Raw genomic sequence first — 22380 nt, 5'->3', positions numbered from 1 at the left:
GATTTTTAACTTTTCTTTTGTTTATATGATTGATTATATTGATTGATTTCCGAATGTTAAACCATCCTTTCATCCCCAGGGTGAATCCCACTTGGTCATGGTGTATGATCTTTTTTGATCAGTTGTTGAATTCTATTTGCTAGTATTATGTTGAGAATATTTGCATCCATGTTCATCAGGGATATCGGTCTGTAGTTTCCTTTTATTGTGGTGTTTTTGTTTCCTTTTGGTATTAGAGAGATATGGACTTCATAGAAACTGTTTGTGAGAGTTTCTGTTTTTTTCAATTTCCTGGAAAAGCTTAAGAAGAACTGGCAATAGGTCCTCTTTAAATGTTTGGAAAAATTAGCTAGTGAATCGATCTGGACCTGGGCTTTTGTTTTTGGGAAGACTTTTGATTACACTTTCAATTTCCTTGATGTAAATTGGTCTAATAAGGCACTCTAGATTTTCTTGATTCAGCTTTGGGAGATGATAGGAATCCAGGAATTTCTCCATTTCTTCTAAGTTCTCTTGTTTCGTGGTATACAGACTTTCAAAGTAGTCTCTGATGATCTTTTGAATTTATTTGGTTTATGTTGTGATATCCCCATGCTTATTTCTGATTCAATTTTTCAGGGTTCTCTCTCTCTCTCTGTTTCTTTGTGAGTGTTGCTAGTGGTTTATCTATCTTATTTATTTTCTCCAAGAACCAGCTCTTGGTTTCAATGATCTTTCGGATTGTTTCTTTGGTTTCCATGTCGTTGAGGTCTGCTCTATGTTTTATGATCTCTCTCTTTCTGCCTGATTTGGGCTCCTTCTGTTGATCCTTTTCTAAGATCTTGAACTGTGAAATCAAGTTGTTTATGTGCATCCTTTCTTCCGTCCAGATAAATGCTTGCAGAGCTATAAATTTCCCCTTAACATGGCTTTAGCTGCATCCCATAGGTTCTGGTAGCTCTTGTCTTCATTGTCATTTGTTTCCAGATATCTTTTTATTTTGTCCTTGACTTTCTTCCTGATCCACTCGTTGTTCAGTAATTTGTTTAATTTCCAGTAGAGTTGTTTAATTTCCAGGTTTTTTATTTGGTTTTCTGTGTCTGTGTGTGATTCACTTCTATACTCAGTTCATCATGGTTTGAAAATGTTGTTGATACTATTTTATCTTCCTGATTCTATTGAGATATGTTTTGTGGCCTAGCACATGGTGTATTTTGGAAAATGTTCCATGAACACTGCAGAAGAACATGTATTCTTTCTTTTTAGGGTGTAGGTCTATAAGCCCTTTCTCTTCTATTTCTTCCTTCAAATCAATGTTCCTTGCTTAGCTTTGTTCATCTTGATCTATCCAGAGGTGATAAGGTGATGTTGAAGTCTCCAGCTACTATTGTGTTGCTAGCAATGTCCTCCTTAAAATCTGTTAGCAGTTGTTTGAAATATTTTGCTGTTCCCTCATTAGGTTAGTATACATTTAAGAGTGTGAGTTCTTCCTGTTGTACATATACCTTGATAAGGAGAAAATAGCATTCGCTGTACCTTCTAATCTTTCTCAACCTGAAATTAATGTTGTCGTATACTAATATGGCCACCCTAGCCTTTTTAGAGGGAGTGCTTGCTTGTAGGATTGTTTTTCATCCTTTAACTTTGAGTCCATGTTTGCTCTGACTGTTGAGATGAGTTTCTTGTACGCATCAGAATGTTGGGTTCTGTCTCTGAGTCCATTTTGCCACTTTGTGTCTCTTACTTGGTGAATTTAGACCATTGACGTTGAGAGAGATTATTGTAATGGGTTTTTGTGTCGTCTTTCTGTAAGGGTTTGTTGTGCTTGTAGGGTTTGTCTTGTCTTATAGTAGCCCCTCTAGCCCTTCTTTTAGGTTTGGTTTTGAGTCTATGAACTTCCTGAGCTGCTGTTTATCTAAAAAATAGTGTACTGTTCCTTCGATTTTGAGTGAGAGTTTAGCTGGATAGAGTATTCTTGGTGAAGCATTCACTTCAGTGAGTTTTTTCACTATATCCCGCCATTGCCTTTCGGCTTGGATCATTTTGTCTGATAGTTCCGCAGTGAATCTAGGGTTGCTCCTTTGTATGTGATTTCCTCCTTTGACTTTGTTGCTTGCAGTATTGTGTCTCTATCAGCAACATCGGTCATTCTAACTATGATATGTCTTGAAATGTTTTTTGTTAGGCTCTCTTTTAGCGGGCACCCTTCGGGTTCCTTTAACCTGAATGGCTGCATTGTTCAGCTCTGGAAATTTTTCAGCAGTGATTTGTTTAACCGTGGTTTTTTTCATTGGAATTGTTTCCATGAGCTTCTGGTACTCCAATGATTCTAATGTTGTTCCTCTTGGAATCATCTCCTAGGACTCTGACTCTCTGTAGAACTATTTTGAGATCTCTTGCTATTGTTTGTTGTTGTCTGTTGGCTTGGTGCAGCTGATCTACCAGCTCACTGATTCTATCTTTAGTTGCAGTCATTCTACTGTTGAGGGCAAAGACTGAGTTTTTTATTTCATCTACGAAATCTTCAATTTGTGACATTTCTGTGCATAGCTTTCCAATCTCTGCTCTTATTTCTTTCTGGATTTTCTCGATTTTCCAATCCATTGTTTCTTTCATATCCTCCTTCAATTTACTGGTTATCTGTCTGACTGATTCACTGAGTTCATTGAACATCTTCATGACTTCACATCTGAATTCTTTGTCAGAGAGGTGTGGAGCACCTACAGAGGCTTCTGGACCCTTTTCATCGTCCTCCCCATGTGGTGGGGATTTGTGTTGTTTCTTCATATTGGTGTGTAGGTATGGGGACTAGGTTTCTTGGTATGACTAAACTACCTGTGGCCGGGTGAGCATTGCCCTGCCTAAACTTAAGCCACGCCCACCTCTACCGAAGCCACGCCCACTTCTGAAAAGTCCACACCCCGACAGGTACCTGGTGGGTGTGTGGTGATTAAAGACTGGGTGGGGAAGAAGACCAGCACAGTTTGAGGGATGAAGAGGAAGAGGCAGAGGCTCAGGGCTGCTTTTCTCCCAAGGTCCCAGAGGATGCCTGGGGGGCTTGCAGGGAGAAATCCAAGTCCGGGGTTTGAATACTGGCGGATAAACTGTCCTGGGTGGGGGACAAGACCAGCACAACTTGGACAAGACGAAGAGGAAGAGCCCAAAGGTTCTTTAACCACTCATCTGTTCTAGGGCACGTGGGTTGTTTCCAGATTTTGGCTATTGTGAACAGTGAGCAGTCCCAATTTTAACTGACCCAATTGTTTACTTCCTGGGCTCTTTTTGATAAACAGGGAGGTAACAAATGTCCAACTAAAATTACCATTATCCTAACATAATAGGAAATACCTAAGGCAAATGGCCAGACAAGGATCTGTTGGATCCCATTTCAATGGATGTGCACAGAAAATCTTTAACTTCCCTGCATTCTCTGTAACCGAAAGACCCAGTGTTCCCATGAACCCCACAAAAAGAGTCAGAGTGAGTTTTGGTCTATACTAAGTTCCTTACCACATCTGGGGTTCCTTTTCCTTTCTCTTCTACTTTTTGGTAAGCTTTTCTACTTTCCAACTCTGATCATCTTTGTTACTCTATATTTTCATTTTTAAAAATATTAAAGAGCCCAGGAATCATGGATTAACACAGAGATCCTCCGATCAATGATCCTGTACTACCATGTGTAATTTCCTGTTCATTAATGTCACTAATATTCTCTTGAAAACCAAAAGTTACCTTAAATTGTATAGAAAAATGTGAAGTTATAAATTGCACCTTTGACAAACTTTGACAAACATATTTAGCATATGAGGATTAGGTTAAATGGAGTTTACAGGATCTCACAACCAGAGTTTCAAATTCAGTAAGTTTTGGATGAGAGATTAAGGATTCTCATAAACGATGGTTACATATGATGCTGACATCAGTGGTCATGGCTGAGGACTACAGGTGTTAAAGAGAATCTTTGAACTTAAGTTGCACCACTCAGCAGAAAACCTGGTCAATGTGATTCAGTTCATTTTTTGTTTATACTCAATTGCAAGGACTGGGGACAGCACAGCAGGTAGGGCTTTTGCCTTGCATGCGGCCAACCCGGGTTCAAATCCCAGCATCCCATATTGTCCCCTGAGTACCACCAGAAGTAATTCCTGAGTAACAGGAAGTAACTCCTGTGCATCCTGGGTGTGACCCAAAGAAGAAAGAGGTAAAAAAAAGAAAGAGGAAAAAAAAAAGAAGCTTGTTGTTACCCAGAACATAATATTTGTGGGAAGGGGCAATCACAGTTTGTCAGTTTGTTGGTACAAGAACAGATTCTTTGGAGAAAATGCAAAGAGATTGAAAAACATTCTGAATTCCTCCCAATACTAAGTTTACTGAAAGAATAGTTCTTTAGGTGTAGGAGAGGAGAAGCAGACTGCTCTGCTTGGCCTGAGGTGCAGTGTTTAGTTCTCTAAGTAGTGGGGAGGGAGGAATATATAAACAGATTCATGGATATCCCAGTTGCTTCTTCTTCTTACTATAGAACTTCTTAACTGAAAGCTGGACACAAATGTAAAGGTTAATCTGTTTTTATTGCAACTCCCTAAAACATTTAATACATTCTTTCCACATGATTCACTTGGTCTATTCCAGGTCTTCCTCTAAACTCCTCAGGGGAGGCATATTCTGTAGTATCCCACAAGCCCTGGTTTATAATAAAAAATAGAGAGCTAGCTGGATAACTCTTTTTTAAATAAATATTCATTCTGGTGGCTTTTGTTAGTAATTAGAGTGGCTAGATCCAGCTAGCAAAACAACACCAAGCAGTGAAGTTCTATACTGAAATCTTGCTTGAGATGAGAAGTAAAGGTGGAGCTTATTCTCAGCAGAAGTAAGAACCCCCAGGAAATATTTCTGACAAATGACTCCAGGAACAAAGGACCAAAAGACCAGAGTAATTATTAGAACAGCAGAAGAAATGAGAAGACATGTATAATGAAAAAGAGATGATATTTTGGTCTGTAGACTACTGAAAGAAATGTGTCCTTCTCTCCGTACTAAGAGGATTGTAGAACTCGAGAAGACTTATGCAATGACATCCCTCTTTTTAATTTTATTTTTGGTTTAGTATGGGAGGACTGGACAACACACAATATTCAGGACTTACTCCTGCCTCTGTGCTCAAAGATCACTTGTAGTGGTGCTCCCTGACCAATATAGATATAGAATTATGGTGCACATAGAATTCTGGTTAGCTGTGCTCAAGGTAAGCTTCTTAACCTATGTTCTCTCTAATCTCCAATACGAAGCATGCTTTCTTATTTCTTTGTTTCTTTCTTTATTTATTTATTAAATTGTGTTGAATCACCATGAGATAGTTACAAGCTTTCATGTTTGGGTTACAATCACACAATGTTCAAACACCCATCCCTCCACCAGTGCACATTCCCTGCCACCAATATCCTCGTATACCCCCCCTTTCTGACCCTCCCCCTGCCTCCATGGCAGACAATATTCCCCATACTCTCTCTTTACTTATTTATTTTTTCATTTTTTTCCATCAAAAGGCCAGAAATAGGACAGGGTTAAAGCTACTTGACGTGAAGAGCACCACAGATGGGCTCCAAGCACAGCCAGGAGTGATCCCTGCACAAACAATTAGTAATCACCCCTTAATACTGCCCTGTATATGGCCCACCCCATACTCTCCCCCAAAGTATAACAAAGCAAATAGGGAAGGTTTGTTAAATAAAGAATACATAGATGTTCTTTATAAGCAGAGGGAATAGTCAATAAAACAATTACTAGGAATTACACAACTCACATATAGGAACTTGTGATGCTTTGCTGAACAGAATCCTTAGTTAATTACAACTGTATAATTTATTTTGTTACCAGCATTTAATGCCCTTTGTACTAGAACTGAGCTTATGGGTCAGAAAAGGCTCTGCAGAGTGAAGTGTAGCCTACAGCCAGAATTAAAGGAAAGTGTCTCTGCATTTTTTTATCATTCAAGTGATGTTCTCAATTCGTATTCAAGCTCCTGAACTTTAAGCCTAAACACAAACACGCATTTTCATGTTTCTGATGTTTGTTCTTCAGTTAATTGCGTAGCTACTTCTATCCAACCTACAAAACATAGGTTAAAATATTGTGTTGAGATGTTTTAACAGAACTGTCAGGTTTTTGAACTAGTCAGTTTCTGAAATTCTTTTTTGGTTCTTAGATATTTTATGACCCTCTTAGTCTAAACTTTGTCACATTAATTATATTTGTTTGACATAACAATGAGTTCTTGGAGGGCAGGAATAATATCTTACTTCAAAAAACCCTAGGGCTATAAGGCATAGGAAATCACATTTGGTATTTGCATAATAGTGTATGTAAATAAATATTTGAAGCAGCTAAAGAATGAATATTGGTTTGTTCTTTTATTCTGGTTTGTTCAGTGGCTTGATGCTCAGAACCTCTTATTTGAACTTGTCTGGCCTTATACTTCTTCTAATTAAATTGCCTGTGTGGCTGTGAATTAATAAATACTCAGGGATTTTTTGTGGATTTGTGTGTGTGTTCTTTCCCACTAAATGTAGCTTTAGTTATTTATGGTTAAGGGACTGGAAATCTTATTAGAATTTCTACTATTTTCTAGGATTTTGTTTTTTAGTTTATATTTTCAAAAAACATAAATGTAAATTATGCAAATGCCTTATTAGTGATGTTATTATTCAAAGATGTTGGTTAAAACCATGGAGGAGAAAAAGATAGTTCATTGATAGTAATAAACATATTTAATGATGAAGGCTGACAAAAATTATATAGTATATAACATCAATTTTCTTAGTGTAACAATTTAAAAACTAACAGAAAGCTTTGATCATATATAATTTTTTTCTGGAATATCAAAGTATGAATTTGTTTCAAAAAATCTGATTAACAAAAATAATTCAAAAGTGGTAAATTAGAAATGGTGAAAATATCATTATTTCCACCAGAAAATAACACATCTAAAAAAAATCCATTAATTCAGATACTTACCAATTTGGAAACCTTTCATTGACATTGTGTCCCAAGGCTTTTAAAAAAGTTTCTCTAAGAATTGACACTAGTGGGCTGAAGAGAGAACAGAGCATAAGATACTTTCCTTGTAGCTGCCTACCCAGATTTAATACCTGGCGCTGAATATTTTTCCCAGCACTGCAGGAAGTGACCATTGAGCACAGAACCAGGAGTAATCACTGAGTAGTGCTAGATATAAATGAAAAAAACAATAGCAAAAAAAGAAGAAAAAAGCAAATTGATTGTGATGATTTTAATCAAGAAGACAGAACAATAGTAACAAAAAAGATTTTAAAATTGCCAATCATTAATTAATTTATATAGAAAATCCCTCCTTTAAGAAAAGTAGCTACATAGCACTTACTCCTCATATTATTGACTTTTCAATGTTATATCATTTGACATAAAGCATATGAAACATTTGAAGAACATTTGAAGAATAAGTATTTACTTTAAGTGTAGATTCTATTTTTCTTTTAAAATTTTTGTATAACCCTATAAGTGATTTCAGCAATATTTTTCATTAGAAAGAAAAATTTTTCTGCTATTTTAAATGGGGAATAAACACTTCTCACGTTATTATTACACACACACAGAAAGGCATTCTGAAAAATGAAAATCTAGTGAAGTAGGGAAACATTAATGAGTATTTGTAAATATGTCTGTACTTTGTAACTAAATGATGTGGTAGATTAGACATATTAAGTCATTTTGGGTCTGTTTCAATTGAAACAGAAACATATTTTACTAAAATGTGAAGGCAAAGATATGTAATTTTATGAAGCTGTTCATAAGGTACATATTTTATATTTTGGCTAATATACATTTTGCCTTTGTTATGCTAGTCTTTGTTATTCTATTTTTCTTTTTTAAGACATTGACACATGTATCTGTTTCTTTTGAAAACACAAGCTGTGAAAAGCACTTTTTCCTATTTTTATGTAATAGCTACATGAAATAAATTCTACCTAGCACTCACACTACTGTTTTCTAGTTATCTCTATATTAAACATTTTATAATGATACTGATTTAAGAACACACCTAAATTCATTTTGAATGCAAAATACTGAAAAATGGGATAGGAGTGGGTCATATAATATTATTTCAAATGAATTACATTATTTGAGCCTTGAAGATAAAATATTATATTTCATTAATAATTAAAATGAATGCAGAAAATATTTTTGATAGTCAAAATATTTTTGATAATGTTATATTTTATAATTTCCTGGTACTTCCATATAGGAAATACTTTCACTATGGAAAAGTTAATTGAGGGCAAGGAGATATTGCCAAAGACTATAATACATGATTTACATATGGAATGTCTAAATGATTTGTATGTTGAGGGACTAGATTTAATCCCTAGTACTACATGGTTCCCTGAATACTGCTGGTCGGATGCTGAGTACATAGTCAGAATTGTACCTGAATACCATTGAGTTGGTTCAAGAAATCACAATACAAAAAAAAAAATTAAAAATAAATTACTAAACTATAACTGCAGTAAGTTTGGTCTAATAGTATATAAAACATGATGTTAATTTACTCTATGTTTTATAATAAATTACTCACAAACATAGAAACTTCACACAATAATCAGGTTATTATTGTTACAGAATTGTGGGTCACAAATTTGAGAAGTTTCATTAGGAATTCTATTCTATCAGGTAGAATCATCATGGAGCTAGGTTGACATTGGAATTTTGACAAGGTTTCTTCCTCCTTTCTGCATAATTGCATTGGCATTGTCATAGTGAAGATCTTATGGGTTCCTTTCCCTATTCAAGGCACCTCAGAGCTTCACCAAATGCTTTCTCTCCAGAGGTTAGTTTGTCAATTTCTTTACATAAAATCTCAGAGAGTGGAAGCAAGCAGATACTATCGGTCCTTTCAAGAGTTAGATTAATAATTTACTTTTGCAATATTTATTATAAACTCAGAACAGTAGACAACACAAGGAACACACATGTCATTTATCAACAGGAAGAGAATTAATGAGTTTGTGATCAATTTGAATCTTCTATAAGGATAAATATTAGGTATTTTTCTTCCAGCACCCTATATGTATTTCTTACTAAGGAAAACTAAAATCTCAAATTCAATCTTTATATTTTTGGACAGTATAAGTTCTTTACATGAGTCAGAATTGTATTAGTTTATTTATATACAATAACTGTTGTGATCATTTGATCACTTTACATCCAGTTACTCATCGATTTGCTCTTGATGGCGTGAATAACTTCTCCATTCATCCCAGTCACATGCTAGTATAGCCCAATGGCTTCTGCGTGCTCCAGGAACACAAAGACCTCAAACTGATTGTTCAGGGTCTTGACAAATAAGTCTGATCACCTTGTAGGTGGGCGGCCACGCGGCCTTTTGATGTCCCATGGAATCCAGTTGGTAATGGTTCTAGTGTAGCAGTCATCTCCAAATTGCATTACATGTCCAGTCCAACTGATATTTGATGCTTTGGCAAACGAGACAGTGTTCTTGATTCTCGATCATCGACAGATCTCTGGATTCTTTCTCTCACTTGTGTAAAGCGTGATACTCCAAACATAACTCTTTCGATTCTTCTTTGGGAGAACCGAATAGCGCTCTCATCCTGTTTTTGTAGGGCCCATGTCTCTGAGGCATAAGTTAATGCAGGAAGAACGGTAGAATCGAAGAGATGTGCCCAGAGCTTGAGGTTCTTCATCCTCTTAGCTATTTCTTCAATGCTCTTGAAGGCCTTCAAATATGCTCTCTTCCTCCTGCACCACTCAGGTGCCAGGTCATTCGACATGTTGACTTCTCGACCTAGCTACACATAACTGTAGCATTCAGAGATGTTTGTTCTGTTGAGAAAGAAAGGAATGTCAGGAATGAGACCGTTTCTCATAAACATTGTCTTCATGATATTCAGCTTCGTCTGATCTTTCCACACTTACGGTCGAAGTTGGCCAGCAATTGTGCCACTTGGCTAATGTTTGGTGTTACTACAACGACGTCATCAGCAAAGCAGAGGTGGTGTAGTTGCTGACCGTCTATCTTCACTCCCATTCCTTTCCATTCCATTCGTTGCATGACGTTCTTGAGGGTGGCACTGAAGAGTTTCAGTGAAATGGTATCACCCTGCTGAACCCCTCTCTTGACATGGATTGTCACTTCCTTGTAGAATGGTGAGATCCTGGTAGTGAATCCATAATACAGCTCATGAAGGATTCTGAAGTATTGAGTTTGAATGTCCTGATTGTATAGGGCTTTGATGACTGCTTTCATCACAACAGAATCAAAGGCTTTCTTTGTATCAACGAATATTAGACAGAGTGGCATCCTGAACTCCCGAGAAACCTCAATGAGTTTGGTTATTGCATGGATCTGGTCAATTGTGTTGAATCCTTTTTGAAACCCAGCTTGCTCACATGCATGGCTATCCTTCTTCTAGTGTTCTGCTAATCCTATTCAGGATGACTCGAGTGAACTGCTTGTAGATGACAGACAACAGGCAGATCAGGTGGTAGTTGCCAATGTCGTGTATATCTCCCTTCTTATACAGTAGTACAGTCCTGCTGGTTTTCCATTGCAGTGGAACCTTACATTCAGACAGGTAGCGTGTGAAGAGCAGAGCCAGTGTATCCATGAGAACTGACATCAGGTTTTTCAAATGTTCAGGTCTGACCTTGTCTGGACCGGGTGATGTTTGATTCTTTACCAACAAAATGGCGTGTCAGATTTCGGAAGGGAGAACATTGGAACGACATATCCATACTGCGGAATTTGGTATGTGGGTAAGTGGATGTGGCCATTGAAGTGATTCAAGTAGAAGTCATGGATGATCTTCCATTGCCTTTCTGGAAGATGTGATAGATCCATAAGGACATCGGTGGGCAGTCATCTTGGTCTTGTAGTTGTCGAAGTACAGGCGGGCATTCTGAATGCTTTTTCCGGCTTCTGTCGCATCTGCCAGCACTGCTGCTCTTCTCTCTTTGAGGTCTTCCTTGATCGCTTCTCTGCACTGCTTTTTGAGCTTGGACATTCACTTGAGGTTGCCTAAGGCTTGCGCCAAGCCACATTGGTGAATGAGCTCAAGAGATTTCAAAGACAGGAGGCTTTTTGTGGCTTTCTCTCTCTTGGTGCTTCTCGCAGAATCATGGAGGTGCTGAAACAGTTGATTGCATTCCTCGTCATTGTTGTCAATGATGACATCTTCCCATGTTGCTGCAATAGTGCCAAAGAGTTCCCAGTTGGTGATCGTTCTGGGAGTTATCTTCTTAAATTTTGCAGTCCTTTCTTCCCACTCCACGAAGCAGAATTTTGCATGTCCACCTCCACATCCTCCAGTACTCAGCAGCCGTCATGCTCCAGGCTGCTTTCTGGACACTTGGACTGAGACTCATGCACGAGTGAAGTTCCACAGAACCAGGTAAGTGGAACTCTGCAACCTTATACTCCAAGCTCAATGGAACCCGGGAACAGAGATTCTCTGCTTCCTCCCACCAATGTCCGGCAACCTAGGGGTTAAACCCAGAAAACTCACCCTACCCTGCCCTGCCTTTTTCCACCAATCTCCAGCAACCCAGGGATTACACTCAGAAGCCCCACTCTAAGGATATCTGATAAATTCCTCATTGGTGGACCTCCACTACCTCAACTATCCTGGAAACAAACCCAAGTATGTTAAGCAGCCAAAGTTTTACAAAAGGACTAATAATAATTGGAGGAAAGGCAGAGTCTTTAACAGATAGAGCAGTAAAAACTGAATATGCACATGCAAAAGAATGAGTCTTTTAACACTTTCTTAGCCTGCTAAGATAAATTGACTCAACATGAATTAAAGATTTTAATGCACATTGACAAATTATAGAAGAGGTAAGGTAAGGTAAAGGTAAGGCCCTCCCGTTGATCGTCGATTTGCTCGGGCGGGCCCAGTAACGTCTCCATTGGAGACTTTGTTGTTACTGTGTCTGGCATATCGAATACTCTCGGTAGCTTGCCGGGCTCTCCGAGAGGGGCGGAGGAATCGAACTTGGGTCGGCCATGTTGGCCGCTTATAAGGCGAACGCCCTACCCACTGTGCTATCGCTCCAGCGCCTATGTCTGATAAAATTATAGAAGAAAAGATGAAATAAAATATACAAGAAAATAGGACAGATAGTCCTTGAACTGAGTCCTGACATTGAATTTTATAAATTAAACATAAATATCAAGCAACAAAATAAGATAAAATAGGTGGTAGTATTTTAAATAAAAGAATATCTGCACATCAAAAATAGTGATCACAAAATTAATAAAGTCTATGGAATATGAAAACCACAAATCACATATAAGGAGTTACTATACAAAAAATTCATGACAACTCATAAGACTCCATGGTAAAATTATCAAACAGATGATTCAATATAATATTAAACAGTTGGAAAACATAAAATAGAAACAAATATTTAATGAGGGAATAGTCACATATAAGAAAACATAAATAAAAGATTATATCTTGCCTTTCACATGCCAAAAAAATGGTAACAGTAGAACCAAATGAGCAAATGTAGAAAGTTGGCATTAGAAACTAATAGTAATATTTTTATGTTAGCAGAAAATTCACATATTAATTGCTAATTCAGTGGTATCTGCAACATTCTGCAACATTTCCTCTAAGAGTGGAAAAGAAATAAACTAGTAATGACTATTCTATCAGACATAGGTGCCCTGAAATATTATTGCTTAAAGCAGACTTTAAAAACAACACAAATAGTCTATATGGTTGTACTCTGTCCACCCTCTGGTTCAATCCCTGGAACCAAAGATCATCATCCTCCACTGAGCACCACCAGTAGTCCTCTCTGAATACAGACTTGGGAGTAAACCCTAAGCATTTCCAGGTGTGATTCCCAAATTTTTAAATAAGTAAATAAATAAAACTAAAGCAAACTAGAAGGATATTCCAATTTGAAAGTTACAATTATAGAATTTTATTTATTTCATCATAAAGTACGTAGTTTCCCACTGTGTTTGATAATCTAAACAATATTACATAAGAGCTGATTTGCATGATATTAAATAGATAGAACACTACTAATTTCTATTCAATTATTTCTTAAATATCTACGGAGGTCCGTTTTTTTTTCTATAGGTGTAAAAATACCTAGATTCATTGAAAATTATCTCACATAATTAAAAAGCTCATAGTTTAATCAAGGGAACATAAAAATTCAAATGGTCCTCAGCTTGGCTGAGTAGCTGAAAGTCTCTGCCTTGTAAGAGGGGAGTCACCACAGGTTCCTCTCTGGGGTCACATACAAACACCACTTCAAATATGGGACTCAAGCTATGCACCAGAGCATGCAGTGTTCAGCCACTACCTGGGAAGTTGTATGAGCATTGCAGCCAGGATTTTGACCTCACCAAGTATGCAAGTGAGCTCCACAGTAATGTTCAGCAGATAATTACCAGGTGTATGAGTCCCACAACCAACCATGTGCAACTCTTGGACATCAGCACCCAAAGGGAAGAGAAAGGGGGAAAATGCACACCAGACATTGTGACTCTAATGGAGATTGTGGTTTGGAAGTTCAAGTATTGAGATAAAAATGAAACTCATAACAATTATAATAACAAAGATTATAATGGAAGGTTATTTATCAGTGATAAAGGCATCTTAAAGTTACTTCTGGAAATGAGGAAATATCTTTATACTTGTGTATTTCTGATTCTGGTTGAAACAGTTGTCATTATTCAAAAACTGGAAGACATTCATCATAATTGATAAAATGGGATTGGTATCATTTTGGATATAATAAATTTTAGGTGTCCTTGAACACTCCAAATGAAAATTCATAGAAGTAACAAACAAATAGGGGTCATACTTAGAATTGATTGGATTCCAGGAGACAAACTGTGAAGGAGTTACTGAGGTCTGTGACTCATCAGTGAACAGTAGAAGGCATGAGGCTGTGAAACTGGAGTGCACAAACAGATCAATCATAAGAAGAGAATGTGTCAGAAATCACTTCAGATAGGGCTGGAGCAATAGCACAGTAGGTACAGTGCCTTGCACGTGGCCAACACAGGTTCGATTCTTCTACCCCTCTTAGAGAGCCCAGCAAGCTACCGAGTATCTCACCCACCCAGTAAAGCCTGGCAAGCTACTCATGATGAATTCGATATGATAAACATAGTAACAAGTGTGACAATGGAGACATTACTGGGCTCGCTCAAGCAAATCGATGAACAATGGGAGGACAGTGACAGTGACAGGGTGATCAGAAGATAAATCCAAGAAAAATGAAATATAAGTTGAGTAGAGACAAAATAAAAAACAAAAGAAAAGGAATAATTGTATTAATGACTCAGATATCAAGGAAGATGTTCTAAAAGAAAATTATAAAATTTATGTGTAATTCAAAATGTACTATGTAGAGAATTTTAGCATTGAAAATGCAAAGTAACACATGAAGGTAACTAATATGAGAACTCTAATAAAATGTAATCAAATCAACCCCCTCAAAGAAAAAAATAATTATTTTATATAATTATAATTGTTAGGGTTTCCACACACCTTTAGATTTGTAATAGTGATGCTTAAGGGGAAATGCTGTTGTGTTCCACGTGTTTGTTTCAACATTGAGCCGCTCCTAGTTGTGATCAAGGGTCCTTTCTGGCAGTGTTGGGGCATTGTATAAATGTGGTGCTGAGATCATACTGGACTCAGCCATATGTAAGACGAACACCTTAACTCCTGTACTCTCTGACCATGTTGGCCCTTTTTCTTTTTTTTTTTTTACATCACTGATTTCTGAAATCAATGATTTCCAAAATCATTTATTATAAAATTCTTAAAATATTGCATATCCCTCTCGGAAAGATTGGCAAGCTACCGAGAGTATTCCGCCCACACGGAAGAGCCTGGCAAGCTATCCGCTGTGTATTCGATATGCCAAAACCAGTAACTACAACTGGTCTCATTCACCTGACCCTGAAGGCTTCACCGACATGGCAGCACTGAGAAGGATGAGAAAGGAGAGGCCGACAAAATCTTAAGGCCGACCTAGGCTGCCACAACGAAGGAAGACAAAAATGATCATCTGTACTTTCAATGCACGTAAGCTAGCATCAGATGCATCCATCGAGGACCTGATGGTACAAGCGCGAATGATCAAGTACGACATCATTGGTCTGACCGAGACAAGAAGGCACTAATCTCACCATGCCGTTTTTGACACCGGAGAAGAATTGTTCCTCGGAACATGCGATAAAAGAGGTGTTGGAGGCATCGGTGTCCTTGTCAACACAAACTTGGCCAAGAGCATTGATTCATTCGAATGCCTAACAACCTGAATCGGACGTTTACATTTGAATAGATGTGGCTCACTGCCTGCAGTTTCTATCTTCGTTGTCTACGCACCAACATCTCATTATGATGAAAGAGAAATCGAGAAGTTCTACATGGAGCTAGAGAAGTTCTATAAAGAAGACCACACCTTCTACAAGATCATTGTGGGTGATTTTAATGCCAAGATAGGACCGAGAAGATCAGCTGAAGAACTTCACATCGGGACCCATGGCCTAGAATGGAACGAACAGGGTGAGAGACTGTCAGAGTTCATCATGTCGACCAAGACCATCCATGGTAACTCACAGTTCCAGAAGGCAGAATCTAAACGATGGACATGGGAGTCTCCCGGTGGACGATTCCACAACGAAATAGACCACATCATATTCAATTGACGGTTTTGCCTGACTGATGTCGCTGTTGTCCCAAAATTTCGAACGGGATCGGACCACCGTCTCCTTCGTGCAAAATTCTACTACACAGAGCGGGGAGAAAGGGCTGCAAAGTTCAAAAAGAGAACTCCCAGAATGACCACCAACTGGGAACTCTTTGGTACTATTGCGGCAACATGGGAAGATGCCATTGTTGACAACATTGACGAGGAATACGATCGACCGGTTCAGCACCTCCATGAATGTGCGAGGAACGCCAAGAGAGAGATAGCCACAAAAAGTCGCCTATCTTCGAAAACTCTTGAGCTAATTCGCCAGCGTGGTTTGGCGCATGCCTCAGGCAACCATAAGCTAATGTCCGAGCTTGCAAAGCAGTGCAGAGATGCGATCAAGGAAGACCTCAAAGAGAGAAGAGCAGAAGTACTGGTAGATGCGGCAGAAGCCGGGAAAAGTATTCGTAAGGCCCGCCTGTCCTTCGCCAACTATAAGACCAAGATGACTGCCCTCCGACATCCTGATGGATCCATCACATCCTCCAGAACGGCAATGGAGAAGATTATCCATGACTTCTACTCAAATCTCTTCGATAGCCATGTCCACTTGCCAACATACCAAATTCCACAGGATGGGTATGTTGTTTGCAACGTTCTCCCCTCCGAAATCCGACACGCCATTTCGTTGGTAAAGAAACAAACAGCACCCGGCCCAGACAAGGTCAGACCTGAACACCTGAAGAACCTGCGTCAGTACTCATCAATACACTGGCTTGGCTCTTCACACGCTACCTGTCTGAATGCAAGGTTCCGTCCCAATGGAAAACCAGCAGGACCGTACTACTGTTCAAGAAGGGAGACATCCATGACATTGGCAACTATCGCCCGATCTGCCTATTGTCTCTCATCTACAAGTTGTTCACTCGAGTCATCCTGAATAGGATTGGCAGAACACTAGATGAAGGACAACCATGTGAGCAAGCAGGGTTCCGCAAAGGATTCAGCACCATCGACCATATCCACACAATAACCAAGCTCATTGAGGTTTCTCGGGAGTTCAAGATGCCGCTCTGCTTAACGTTCATTGATTTAAAGAAGGCCTTTGATTCTGTTGAGACGGAAGCGGTCATTGAAGCCCTAGCCAATCAGGGCATTCAAGCCCAATACATCAGGATCCTCTGTGAGCTGTATTGCGGATTCACTACCAGGATCTCACCATTCTACAAAGAAGTGATCGTTGATGTCAAGAGAGGGGTGCGGCAGGGTGATACCATTTCACCGAAACTCTTCAGTGCCACCCTCGAGAACATCATGCGACGACTGGAATGGGAAGGAATGGGAGTGAAGATAGATGGTCGGCAATTACACCACCTCCGCTTTGCTGATGATATTGTTTTAATAACACCAAACATCAGCCAAGCGGCACAAATGCTGGCCGACTTTGACCGTGAGTGTGGAAAGGTAGGACTACAGCTGAATCTTACGAAGACAATGTTTATGAGAAACAGCCTTGTTCCTGACGCCCCATTCGCTCTCAATGGAACGACCATCTCCGAATGCAACAGCTATGTCTACCTAGGTCGAGAGGTCAACATGACAAATGACCTGGCACCGAGCTGCGCAGGAGGAAGAGAGCGGCTTGGGACGCCTTCAAGAACGTCGAAGAAATAGCTAAGAGGACGAAGAACCTTCGGCTCCGGGCACATCTCTTTGATTCCACTGTTCTTCCTGCATTAACATATGCCTCAGAGACCTGGGCCCTACCCAAACAAGATGAGAACGCCATTCAGGTCTCTCAAAGAAGAATAGAAAGAGCTATGCTTGGAATATCACGTTTCACTCAATTAAGAGAAAGAATCCGGAGTTCTGACATCCGTCGACGATCAAGGATCAGGGACGCTGTCTCATTTGCCAAGGTGTCGAAAATCAGATGGGCTGGTCACGTAATGAGATTTAAAGACGACCGTTGGACTAGAGCTGTTACTGATTGGATTCCACGGGATGTCAAGAGACCGCGTGGCCGCCCACCTACCAGATGGTCAGACTTCTTCCTGAAGATCATGAATGATCGGTTTGAGGCCCTTCATGTTCCCGGAGCGAACAGATGCCATTGGGCTACACTAGCATGCGACAGGGACAAATGGAGACATTACTGGCGCCCGCTCGAGCAAATCGACGACTAACGGGAAGTTAAGTGATTAAGTGAATTATAATTGTTATTAAAACTATATATGTTATATTGTTAGGGCACAACTCTGGATTTCTGACTGCAAACAAGGACCATGCCAGGAATGCAATCAGCAAGCAGGTAGTTTATTCAGCTGCATAGCCAGGGTCAAGCAAGAACCTGAACTTCTTTAAAGGGGATCTTATATAGGCCTTCACTGGCCGTTATAGCAAAGCCTGCCAATAGATTTGTAACAACATATAGCCAATAGATTTGTAACAACATATACATTCTTAACCAATCCATTTAAAAGTACATAACTCCTTAGCCTATAGATTCAAAGATCAGCATTTATGTACATAGACATTGTGGCTAGTGGGTATCTGGTAACTCAAACATTTGGTTATTACCTGGTTCCCTTTGATTCTCAGCTCATGGCTCCTGCATTCTGGTGGAGGCAGATAAGGGAAAAGTTCCTAACAGAGGTACCAGGTAAGGAAGGGCCAACAAATGGTATCAGAATTTACATCCCAATAAGGAAGGGTCAACAAATGGAGACAGAATTTACATCTCAAGGCTTTACCAGGGAAGGGGCAGGTAAGGAAGAGTTACAAATTAGCAGAGTTTAGCGCTGGAATTTTTCTCAGGGTCCCTAGGGGCCTTAAAATATAAAACTATAATATAAATATATAAATCTATAAATGAAAGATCTGAGAGAAATAGTTGGGTTGTGGTAAAATCAGGAAAGCATTTATTCCAGAAGAGGAATTATGATTTGGGTCCTTGATAAAGACTTAGTAATCAGGTTTATTTCTTCATGTGTAGGAGACTTAAAAGTTCAAGGAAAAAGGAAGTGATCTGTGCTAGACATTTATTATGAAAATGTTGGGGTAGATTAGTAAATCTATTCATGTGTCTATCATTGACTGTAAAAAACTATGCACGTGGAAGGTTGTGTGTTCACGGGCTTTCTGGACTGCTCTATATCACTGCCTTAGTTTGGTGTCCTAGAGCTGCTGTGTGTGGCCTGGATAGGGATAGCTGTTGGCCAAGGGCAGACGAAGGAAGAGACAAGGGCCAGGCTAGTTGATCTTAGTAGCAGTTTTTTACAAGGAAGTTTATCCCATAGAAGAAATTTATGTTATGGAGGGCCTAGGTTCTCTCAAGCACATGTTCCCCCTTGCTAACCTCTCATGGTTCATCTTGCAAACCTGCTCTCTCTCTCTCTCTCTCCAGCTCTCTTGTCTCTCCTGGTCCCTTGCAATCTGGGCTGACACTCCACCCATCAGGTAGCCAAATCAACATAAGAAAACCCTTCCTGAGGGCCCACCTAAAAGGTATTCTAAAGCCCTTCCTGACTGCCCCAGGCAAAATACCTCCTTAAGGTGTTTTAAACTATCAACTCTGAACTATTCCTGAGGCTATGCAGGAAGGACAGAACAGTGTTATCCTACAATTGACTGAAAAAAAATCTTAGATTAAAACTGAAGTTTGAGCTTTGCTGTCAATGATTTCTTGCTTTTCATCAAATTACTAAATCAACTTCATACATCTTCATTGGTGTTTAGAGGCAAGTTGAAATATTTAAAGCAATTCCCATGTTTAAAATTAACACATATAAAAATTAAATAATACATATGTGAAAATTATAGAATGGTAAATTGTAACATGTTTTACAGTATAAATTGATGTTTACTACTATGATTTAACAGCATATGGGCCCAGAGAGATAGTCCAAGGTTTATGATACTTGCCTACATGCTACTGAACTAGTTCAATCCCTTTCACTGCGTATAGTATTATTAACACTACAGGTGTGATTCCTGAGCATAGATCCAGAAGTAAACTCTGAGCACTACTGTGTGACCAAAAATCTCCAAAATAAGTAAATAATAGTACAGTTGATTTAAAGATAATCTTTGATATACTAAGTAATTGGCTTTATTGTCTTGGAAATAAAATAAATTGTCAATGTTTTAGTAATAGAGATAAATATATTAATTTTAAATAAACACAAAAAAATACATTTACCCACAACACATATTACAGTTCATTACAATTAAGTGTCTTATAAAGAAATATATTGATCTTAGAATTAAAGACTGCCTGGAATGAAACACTGCTATAAATCCATGGAAATATTTATTATAATAAATTTTGAAATTGCAATATTAATCGAACTACATTCAAGTTTTTTCCCAAAGATGACAATATCAAGTGTGTGACATACTTTATTTCATAAATAACTGTCATACTAATTTGTATCTCAAAATATAAAATGTATATAAATGTATCTAAATAAGTATGTATACACATCATACATAACTATATCAGTGCTTGTATATTAAAGCATTGGATATAATATATATTTATATATTATAAATAACTATATCAGCTATATATACATTATAAATATATATTACATATGTTTATATTATAAATAACTATATCAGTGCTTGTATTAAAGCATTGAATGAGTTATTAGTACTAAAGAACTGTCAGCTGATGCATAAAAATTTTCCTGTAAATATAAAAATACATTAAACATAATGCCTTGCTATTTTTCTAAAGAAAATTCTTATTATTTCTAGAAGATTTCAGTTACTAAAGAGAGAAATACCAAGATACGATAAAAATATGGGTAAAATAATAAAGAAGTAAGGTCTAGATACTCAGCTGTAAAAGGCAATAGTTTGTCTAAAAATATAAATCAAAATAAAGAGAAAACAATTTTAACAAAAATGATAATATATCTCTTTCCAGATTTAGTTCATTTTTAGGCTGCACATTTAAATCATAGGAGTGTTCCAAAGCTATCCCAAGTTATCTTGTTTTGTATTAATGGATAAATTTAACTTCTTGTACTATCTGCTTTTCACCTAAATTAAATTAATTTTGAGTCATTCTTACCTAGTCTCACTAATGGAATAGCAAAAAGCAAACAGTAAGCAATTGTTTTTATTTTATTTTTTAAAAACTCCTTCAATATGAATTACTTGTGATTGTAATGGAGATATTCCATTAAACAAAAAAATATGATGTTACAAAATAAATTTTTCAGAATACTGAATAAACTCTTTTTGGTGTTGTCTACTTACATCACCCTTCCATTATAATTATTATGATTATAATATATATATTTTTTATTTTGTTCCATACCAAGCAATTGTTCAGGGATTACTCTTAGTTCTGTGCTCAGAGATCACACCTGGCAGTGTTCAGGGAACCATATGGGACAATGGAGATCAGACATGAATCAAAAGTGTGTAAGGCAAATGCCTACCCCATTTTACTAAGCCTTCTTCCCATCAACATTCTATTACTAATTTGCATATGCATAGATGTTTCTTAGTGAGTCAGTAGTCATCATAGATTGTCTTTAAAGTTTTTCAGAATTCACCATCTGCTCTTGGAATATTAAGGACATTATTAACATTAAGATATCTGTAGGACTGTACTGATTCAAGAACTTTCCCAATTTGCATTGTTTATATGGGCTTTCACGAATCTAATTTTTCCATAATTTTCTTATATCAAGGTTTTATTCGACCCTGAAATCAGAGATGCCAAAATAACACAAATTTCTTATTTGTCTTGCCTCTGAAAATGGAAATGTGGAGACATCACAGGTACAAACAGTGCCACAGTCCCTGTGTTCTCCTGACTGAAATTGACAGTCCTGGAATATTGCTTTTTAATGTATTGCTCTATTTGACTCAGAGAGCAAGTACCAGAACCTAGTGGAGCTGGGTAGTTCACTCCTGGTCTTCTGCTGGTTTGTATTGCAAGAATGCAAAATATTGAAGAAAAAGAGCAATGTTTATTGAACCTTTGGATTAGTGCCTTGAAAGAAAAGAAGAAAAAGGCAGTTTACCTTCTTATAAAATTTGCTGATTCAAATAAATGCATTACATCATAGAAAAGATGGATCTAGACCCTAATTACTAAGGCTTTCTGAAGATGAAAATATTGTACCTATAATTTATTTTGGAGGGAATAAATGTAGAATGAAATTAGTGAATACTTGAAATCGATGGAAACTTGCAGAACAAAATACATTTATAAGAAGATTATGGGAGGAGTTTCAAATAATAATAAAAGATCTTATCCTCATGAAGGTACTTTAATACTAATGCATGTAAAGGAAAACCTTTTGTTACTTGACCCAAATGAACCCTCCTTCCACTCTTTCCCGTATAAAAATACAAATCCATCATTTACCTCTGTTAGGGCCGGGTATCCAAAAGACCACAAAAAGCAATGAGCGTTGCAATATAAAATTTTATTCTGCACAGGTTAAGCAAGCATTAAGTTCAGAAAGCTGAGATAGCTGACCAGTGAGAGCCTTCGCCATTCATAGGAGAGCTTTCTTCTCGTACCCTTTTTATCCCCGTTTTCTGCAAGTTGCCCAATTCTTGGTGGTCTAGCTAACTTCCTGGTGATCTTTTATTTGATTGGCCATCTCCAACTGGTTTGTACTGGTCAAATGCCATGTCAAACTC

The 22380-nt window shown here is 38.0% G+C and overlaps 1 pseudogene; it reads left to right on the top strand.

Annotated features, from left to right (window-relative positions):
• Positions 1–15070: 15070 nt before the first annotated feature.
• LOC130019399 (uncharacterized) lies at positions 15071–17909 on the top strand (annotated as a pseudogene).
• Positions 17910–22380: the final 4471 nt, after the last annotated feature.

The sequence above is a fragment of the Sorex fumeus genome, unplaced genomic scaffold, assembly GCF_029834395.1.
Source record: "Sorex fumeus unplaced genomic scaffold, SorFum_2.1 ptg000008l, whole genome shotgun sequence".
Classification (NCBI taxonomy): Eukaryota; Metazoa; Chordata; class Mammalia; order Eulipotyphla; family Soricidae; genus Sorex; species Sorex fumeus.
The sequence above is the reverse complement of the archived record's forward strand: the minus strand, read 5'-3'. Positions and strand labels throughout refer to the sequence as shown.